The following is a 9,525-nucleotide window of genomic DNA, read 5'->3' on the forward strand; positions in this document are numbered from 1 at the left end:
ACAGCAATGACTACAACAATAAAAAAGAACAAGGGCAACGAAAGGGAATAAATAAAATTAAAAAAAAAGAAAAAAATGAACCCTTTTTTTGGGGGGTGGTTAGAGACAGAAATTAAGAAGCAAATGAGGAGACAGGGAGAGAGACACACCTGCAGCAGAGGTTCACCACTCATGAAGCTTTCCCCCTGCAGGTGGAGGCTGGGGCCTTGAACCCAGGTCCTTTTGCATTGTAGCTTGTTTGCTCAACCATGTGTGCCAACACCTGACCCCTAAACACTAACAGCTTTTAACTGATAACTCCCATATTTGTCTACAACTTTTTTTATTATTATTAATTTGCGTACCAATATAATTAAATGTGCAAGCCACATGCTTCCTAGCTTAGGAACTACTTGCATTTTTGGGGGGTGTATATATACCTATTGAACCAGAGCACTGCTCATTTCTGGCTTATGGTGGTACTGGGGATTGAACCTGGAACCTTTGGGGTTGACAGCATGAAAGTGTTTTTCTATAAGCTTGCTATCCAACCTGGCTTTGTTTTTTTTACCAGAACACTGTTTAGCTCTGATACATGGCAGATGTTGAGTGACCTCTCTGTCTATCCTCTGCTGTTTTGTTTTTTCTTTTGTTTTGTTTTGTTTTTAAGAGTTTGGGTTTCCACGGCTGCTCACAGAAGGCATGAGTCCTGATTACCCCTTGTCCTGAATTTCAAGCATTAATGAAAATTCCTTTGACCCTGTTGCCTTAGAAGGGCCAGAGCAAAATTCTAGACAGATCACTAGAGGTGATAGCAAGTTATTCTCTAGAAAAAGTGACATCAGAGAATTGCACAAGTCAAAATATTCTCTAGGATATTTCTGTGTTGCACATTTTGGTTATGTCCCTCAATGGTGGGTGACAATCTAAACCTGACAGAAGAGTAAGAGGCGCCCAACCAATCAATGGGCCAGACAACTTAGTAGCCTCCACCTCTGCACTGTCTTTATTTTTCTTTGTTTTTGTTTATAGTTTTTAAAACTATCTTTATTTATTGGGTAGAGACAAATCAAGAGGGAAGGGGAAGACAGAGAGACAGATACCTGCAAGCCCTGCTTCACCATTTGCAAAGCTTTCCCATGCAGGTGGGGACTGGGGGCTCAAACCTGGGTCCTGGTGCATTGTAACATGTGCATAACTAGGTGCACCACCACCCGGCCCTGGTATGTTTTTTTATGAGAGCCGTTTTTTTTCCAGCCAGTTGATTTAAGATGCTCTATTAGTAATTACTGAAGATACAGTGTTACACTTTCGCAAGAGGTAATGATTCAGAAGGAGACTTCAGGTAAGCTCTTACTTCATGGGATTTGTATAAAGTTATTGTTTTCTGTAAATTTTCATGTACATGTTTGACATTAGAAGTCAACTTGGAGGGAGTCGGGCTGTAGCGCAGCAGGTTAAGCGCAGGTGGCGCAAAGCACAAGGACCGGCATAAGGATCCCGGTTCGAACCCCGGCTCCCCACCTGCAGGAGAGTCGCTTCACAGGCAATGAAGCAGGTCTGCAGGTGTCTATCTTTCTCTCCTCCTCTCTGTCTTCCCCTCCTCTCTCCATTTCTCTCTGTCCTATCCAACAACGACGACAACAACAATAATAACTACAACAAGGGCAACAAAAGGGAATAAATAAACTAAAAATAAAAAGTCAACTTGGAGGGAGTAGGGCGGTAGCGCAGTGGGTTAAGCACACGTGGCGCAAAGTGCAAGGACCGGCATAAGGATCCCGGCTTAAGCCCCCAGCTTCCCACCTGCAGGTCTGCAGGTGTCTGTCTTTCTCTCATCCTCTCTGTCCTCCCCCTCCTCTCTCCATTTCTCTCTGTCCTATCCAACGATGACATCAACAACAATAAAACAACAAGGGCAACAAAAGGGAATGAATAAATAAATATTTTAAAATCAAAAAAGAAGTCAACCTGGCAAAGATCTGTAGGATCCCTTTATTTGTTTTTGTCTCTGACCTAATGAGCTAACCTTTGGAATTAACAGGCATGACCTAGATTTTGTTTCGAATTTCATGTCTGTTATTCACGGATCATTGTCAGAATGCTGCTTGAGATTATGTGTTGTGTAGGAAAGATCTGTTTTTGTTGCTCTCCAGCAGTTAGCCCGGTAGCCTGTGTTACTTAAGGAATTCACTCTCTTATCACTGAGATGTATTAAAATCATTCATGGCTTCTCTTTTTTGACTCAGCACTTTTCCCCCATATTTTTCTAGATGACTGTGATACATAACAAGTTAATGCCTGCTAGACTAGTTGTATGTAAGGAGTACGTATCTGCAGCGTCTGTGTTGAAATGGTATCTCCAAGGGTTTCCGATACCACAGTATCACTGTTACCTTAATAGATATCGTGTAGTTAAGGTAAAGTATTTGGGAACTTTCAGTGCTTGCCACATTGTTTTTCTCTTAGGAACTGCCTCCATACAAAAAGTTCATCAGGCAAAATAAGATTGCATAATACACTTATAAAAGTGATGGGGGATGGGCGGTAGCACAGCGGATTAAGTGCACCTGGCGCCAAGCACTAGGACCGGCATAAGGATCCCCGTTTGAGCCCCCATCACCTCACCTGCAGGAGCGTCGCTTCACAGGCAGTGAAGCAGGTCAGCAGTTTGTCTATCTTTCTCTGCTCTCTCTGTCTTCCCCTTCTCCATTTCTGTCTTGTCCAGCAATGTCAACATCAATAACAATGATAAACAAGGACAACAAAAGGGGGGAAAAAAGGTAATTGAGGGGGGGTCGGGCAGTGGCACAGCGGATTTAGTACACCTGGTGCCAAGTGCTAGGACTGGTGTAAGGATCCCAGTTGAGCCACCATCTCCTCATCTGCAGGGGGGGGGGGGAGGTTGTCCCTTCACAGGTGGTGAAGTAGATCTGCAGGTGTCTATCTTCCTCTCCCCTGTCTGTCTTCCCCACCTCGATTTCTCTCTGTCCTATCCAACAACAACATCAATAATAACCACAACAATGATAAAAGGGGAAAAAATAGCCTCCAGGTGCAGTGGATTTGTAGTGCAGGCACCAAGCCCCCAGCAATAACTTTGGAGGAAAAAAAAAAAAAGAATTGAGGGACCATTTAAAACCCAGTGGGAAGTGACTTCAAACCTGGTATCATAGGGATATCTAGGGGTCTCTTTCTCCCCCAACATCAAGAAGGAATGGGCCAGTCAAATGGACTGTCAGTTTTTGCAGAACTCTAGAATCTAGGCCCAAACTTAAAAACACCAGGAAGATAAGATTTTTGCTGGGAGTGCCAGAACTGAGAGGTGCTCTGGTTTCTGTCTCTGTGATTAAAAGTAAAACAATCTAAAGTAGATGAATTGAAAAAATCCCAGAAGCACATACAATGTTTTGAGAGGAAACAGGGAACCAAGACAGACCCATCACTAGCAAGTAAATTGAGTTATTAAGACTTCCAAAGAGTAAAAGCCCAGACAGACGACATCCTGGTGAAGTTACATTACACTTAGACAAACCTGAACATCACTACTAGAAACACCCAAACGTGGGCCTGTGTGGTGGTGCAATTGGTTGAACACACATGTTACAGTGTGCAAGGACCCACATTCAAGCCCCTGGTCTGCACCTGCAGGGGGAAAGCTTCACAAGTGGTGAACCAATGCTGCAGGTGTCTCTGTCTCCCTCTTCCCTCTCAATTTCTGGCTGGCTCTACCCAATTAATAAATAAAGGTAATTTTAAAATAATAATAATAATAATGTAAAACAACCGGCGGTCGGGTGGTAGCGCAGTGGGTTAAGCACAAGTGGCACAAAGCACAAGGACCGGCGGAAGGATCCCTGTTTGAACCCCCAGCTCCCTACCTGTAGGGGGGTTGCTTCACAGGCGGTGAAGCAGGTCTGCAGGTGTCTATCTTTCTCTCCCCCTCTCTGTCTTCCCCTCCTCTCTCCATTTCTCTCTGTCCTATCCAACAACAATGACATCAATAACAACGTTATTAACCACAATAATGGCAAAACAACCAGGGTAACAAAAAGGGAAAAATTAGCCTCCAGAACAGTGGATTCGTGGTGCAGGCACTGAGCCCCGGCAATAACCCTGGAGGCAAATAAATAAATAAATAAATAAATTAATTAATTAATTAAAAAAAACACCCATACTCTCCCATGGTAGCAAAACCATGAGAAGTACAGACCAGAGAATGTGCAACAAAATAATTACAGAGCGAAGCCACTCAATCCACATGTATGTGTATGTTCTCAGCAGAGCTACACCAAACAGATGCAGCACTATAGCAAGGCTCGGTGCTTCATTGCGATGAAGTGGGGCTATTCCTGTAATGCCGGGCTGGTGCCAGACATGAAATTTGTTTAATGTAGAATATGGCACAGGGGGCCAGGTCGTGGCACAACTGGTGAAGAGTACATAGTACAGAGTGCAAGGACCTCGGTTCAAGCCCACACTCCTCACCTGCAGGGGGAAGTTTCACAAGCCGCAAAGCAGGTCTGCAGGTCAACCTGGGAGCTTTGGTTCCTCAGGCATGAAAGGCTTTTTGCATAACCATTATCTTAGCTCCCCAGCCTAGTTGATGCACACCTTCTAATTGAGCTATCTATGGGTTCTCCTCCTCTTCCTCTTCCTTCTATCTCTCTCTCTCTCCCTTTTTTTTTTTTTTTGCCTCCAGGGTTATCACTGGGGCTTGGTGCCTACGCTATGAATCCACTGCTCCTGGAGGCCATTTTATCCACACTTTTGTTGCTCTTGTTGTTATTGCCATTGCTGTTGTTTTTGGATAGGACGGAGAAATCAAAAGAGGAGAGGAAGATGGGGAGAGAAAGACATCTGCAGACTTGCTTCGCCGCTTGTGAAGTGCCCCCCCACAGGTGGGGATCTGGGGCTCAAACCGGGATCCCCACGCTGGACTTTGTGTTTTGCACCATGTGCTTAACTTATTGGGCTACCGCCCAGCCACCTTTTCCTTCTCTTAATAAAGTCCCAGAAATTTCACAATGTAGCCAGATCAGTTTTATTCTTTCATTTTTTTTTTTCTGCCTCCAGTGTTATTGCTGGGGCTTGGTGCCTGTACCATGAATCCACTGCTCCTGGAGGCTATATTTTCCCTTTTGTTGCCCTAGTTTTTTCTTTTTAATCATTGTTGTGATTATTATTGTTGTTACTGATGTTGTTGTTGTTGGATAGGACAGAGAGAAATCGAGAGGGGAGGGGAGATGGGGAGAGAAAGATAGACATCTGCATATCTGCTTCACCACTTGTGAAGCAACCCCCTGCAGGTGAGGGAGCTGGGGGCTAGAACCAGGATCCTTAGACTGGTTCTTGTGCTTTGCACCATGTGCACTTAACCCGCTGCACTACCACCCGCACCTCCAAAAGGACCCTTTACACTCAAGACATTTAAAAGGGGCTTCTTTTCAGTGTGAGTTCTCTTATGGATAATTATTTGCCTCAATCCACTGCTCCTGGCAACCAATTTTTCTTTCTTTTTGTTTTCTCTTTTTTTACTGGCTTATGGTGATTCAGGGGATTGAACTTGCAACTTTTTAAAATTTTTATTTATTTTTTTATTTCCCTTTTGTTGCCCTTGTTGTTTATGTTTGTTGATGTTGTTGTTATTGCTGTCATTGGATAGGACAGAGAGAAATGGAGAGAGGAGGGGAAGACAGAGAAGGGGAGAGAAAGACACCTGCAGACCTGCTTCACCACCTGTGAATTGACCCCCCTGCAGGTGGGGAGCCGAGGGCTCAAATCAGAATTCTTATACTGGTACTTGTGCTTTGCACCACATGCGCTTAACCCGCTGCGCCACTGCCCGGCTCCCTGAACTTGCAACTTTGGAGCCTCAGGCTTGAGAGTCTCATTGCATAACCATTCCGCTATCTACCCCACCCCAATTTTTCCATCTTATTGGACATGATAAAGAGAAATAGGAAGGAGAGATAGAGAAAGAGAGACACCTGCAAAGGGAGGCTCCTGGCTGTGTCGGTCTGTCTGGTGACCAAGCTCAGGAATAGTGCACGTGAAGTCTCAGCTCATAGAATGGAGCACTGATGTGGCCTCAGCTGAAGAGCATAAAATTCAAAAGCAACTTCTTATAGTGTAAGTAGAGGTTAGAATACATGGTCCCTGGTATTGGGAAGACAAAACCAGGACAAGAAAGTTAGGAACCTTTCCAATGAAACCTGAAATTATTATAGAAAGTTACAGCCTCCTCTTTCAGATGGAATGTGGGGGTCAAAATGTAGGGCTGAAGAAACTTGGAGAAAGATCTTTTTTCTTTTAATTTTTTTTTTTTTTGCCTCCAGGGTTATTGCTGGGGCTCAGTGCCTGCACCATGAATCCACTGCTCCTGGAGGCCATTTTTCCCCCTTTTCTTGCCCTTGTTGTGGTTATTATTGTTATTGTTGATGTTATTTGTTGTTGGATAGGACAGAGAGAAATGGAGAGAGGAGGGGAAGACAGAGGGGGAGATCAAGACAGACACCTGCAGACCTGCTTCACTGCTTGTGAAGCGACTCCCATTCAGGTGGGGAGCCAGGGGCTCAAACTGGGATTCTGCCGGTCCTTGTGCTTTGTGCCATGTGCACTTAACCCGCTGCGCTACTGCCTGACCCCCTTCTTGTAATTTTTTTAATTATCTTTATTTGTTGAATAGAGACAGCCAGAAATTGAGAGGAAGGGCTAGGTAGGGAGAGAGATAGAGATACCTCCAACCCTGCTTCATCATTTGTGAAGCTTTACTCCTGCAGGTGGGGACTGGAGGCTTGAACCCGGGTCCTTGCACACTGTTATGTGTGTACTCAACAAGCCGTGCCAACACCTGGTCCCCCTTATGTATATATTACACACACAGACACAGACGTGTGTGTGTGTGTGTGTGTGTGTGTGTGTGTGTGTGTGTGTAAATATGGCCTGGAACCCAGGGCCTCACACACAGTAAATTGCTCTACTGGGTGAACTATCTTCTGCCGCCCTCCCCCCCACCCCCGCCCGGCTCATTTGCTTTATTCATTGACTTTTTTTTTTTGCCTCCAGGGTTATTGCTAGGGATCAGTACCTGTACTATGAATTCGCTGCTTCTGGCAGCCATTTTTCTCATTTTTGTTGCCCTTGTTATTGCTGTTGTTGGATATATGACAGAGAGAAATCAAGAGAGGAAGGGGAAGACAGGGGGAGAGAAAGACAGACACCTGCAGACCTGCTTTACTGCTGTGAATCAACCCCCTGCAGGTGGGGAACCAGGGGCTCAAACCAGGACTGTGCTTCATACTGTGTGCACTTACCTTGGTGTGCTACTGCCTGCCCCCCATCCTTTCTTTTAGACAGAAGGGAGACAGAGAAGACAGATACCACAGCACTGTGCCACCATCCATGAAGCTCCCCCAGTGCTGCCCGTGGCACTCCCACGTGGCGCTGGGGTTGAAACACATCAAGGCTTGTTCTCTACTGGGTGAGATGTCTCTTGACTCTCAATTATTATTATTATTATTATTGCCTCCAGGGTTATTGCTGCTCCTGGTGGACATTTAAAAAAAATTTTTTTTGTTATCTTTATTAGATTGAGACAGCCAGAAATCAAGAGGGAAGGGGGAGATAGGCAGAGGGGCTGGGTGGTAGCGTTGAGTGCACATGTTACAGTGCGCAAGGACCCAGGTTTGAGTCCCCAGTCCCCACCTGCAGGGGGAAATCTTCACGAGTGGTAAAGCAGTGCTGCAGGTGTCTGTTTCTCTCCCTGTCTATAACCCCATTCCCAATTCCTGCCTGTGTCTATCCAATAAATAAAGATTTTAAAATATAGATAAAAGAGGTGGGGGGAGTCGGGTAGTAGCACAGTGGGTTAAGCGCATGTGGTGCAAAGCACAAAGACCGGCCTAAGGATCCGAGTTCAAGCCCCCGGCTCCCCACCTGCAGGGGAGTCACTTCACAGGCGGTGAAGCAGGTCTGCAGGTGTCTCTCTTTCTCTCCCCCTGTCTTCCCCTCCTCTTTCCATTTATCTCTGTTGTATTCAACAATGATAACATCAATAACAACAACAATAACTATAACAATAAAAAACAAGGGCAACAAAAAAAGGGGAAAATAAATAAAAATTAAAAAAAAGAAAGTGGCTGCTGTATCATTTAAAAATAAGGGGGGAGGGAGACAGACACCTGGAGCCCCGCTTCACCACTCGCAAAGCTTTTCCCCTGCAGGTGGAAATAGGGGCTCCAACTTGGGTCTTTGCGCATTGTAACATGGGCTCAACCAGGTTCCGCCACCACCTGGCTGGCCATTTTTTTCCATTTTATTGTACAGGACAGAGAGAAATTGAGAGAGAAGGGGAGATACAGAGGGAGAGAGATACGTGGAGACCTGCTTCACTGCTTGTGAAGAGGTCCCCCCCCCCACAGGAGTGCAACCATGACCCTTTCATAGGTCCTTGCACTTCGTATTATGTACGCTTAATCTGGTGTGCCACCACCTCACCACCTGGCCCGACTCTCTATCTAGTGCTAGATTTAAAAAAAAAAAAAGCAGATGGCAGAATTAGGGAGATGCTCAGTGGTAGAGCAAAGGACTCTTACGCCAGAGACCACAGGTTTGATGCCCCCACACTGCTGATGCAACAGTTGCAGTGCTTGATTTCTCTGTCTTAAAAACAAATAAAAAAAATGAATGAGTGGGGCCAGGCGGTGGCGCACGTTACAGTGTGCAAGGAGCCGGGTTCAAGCCCCTGGGCCCCACCTGCAGGGAGAAAGCTTCACAAGTGGTGAGGCAGGGCTGCCAGGTGTCTCTCTCCTCTATCTCTCCCTTTCCTCTTGATTTCTGGCTGTCTCTATCCAATAAGTAACAATTTAAAAAATTAAATTAGAATGAATTTGAAAAGGGGGCAGGTGGTGGCACACCTGGTTAAGTGTTTACATTACAGAGCACAAGGACCCAGGTTCAAGCCTGGGGTCCCCACCTGCAGGGGAAAGCTTAACAAGCAGTGAAGCAGGGCTGCAGGTGTCTGTCTCTCTCCCTCTATCCTCTCAATCTCCCTTCCCTCACAATTTCTCTATCCAATAATAATTAAATTAAAAAAAAAAAAGGGAGTCAGGCTGTAGTGCAGCGGGTTAAGCACAGGTGGCGCAAAACGCAAGGACCAGCATAAGGATCCCGGTTCGAACCCCGGCTCCCCACCGGCAGGGGAGTCGCTTCACAGGCGGTGAAGCAGGTCTGCAGGTGTCTGTCTTTCTCTCCCCCTCCCCTTCTCTGTCTTCCCCTCCCCGTCTTCCCCTCCTCTCTCCATTTCTCTCTGTCCTATCCAACAACGACGACAACAATAACTACAACAATAAAACAACAAGGGCAACAAAAGGGAATACAAAAATAGAAAAAATTAAAAAAAAAAAAAAAAAAGAATGAGAAAGAAGAGAGCAAGAGTATCGGCGACGTCTGTCCCTGGCTTTGAGACCTTTTCCTACACAGGACTCTGCCCGGTGCCTGCAGGAACCATGAGCGACATGCACCTGACAGCCAGGAGAAAGGCAG

This window comes from Erinaceus europaeus, chromosome 15 (assembly GCF_950295315.1).
Source record: "Erinaceus europaeus chromosome 15, mEriEur2.1, whole genome shotgun sequence".
Taxonomy (NCBI): Eukaryota; Metazoa; Chordata; class Mammalia; order Eulipotyphla; family Erinaceidae; genus Erinaceus; species Erinaceus europaeus.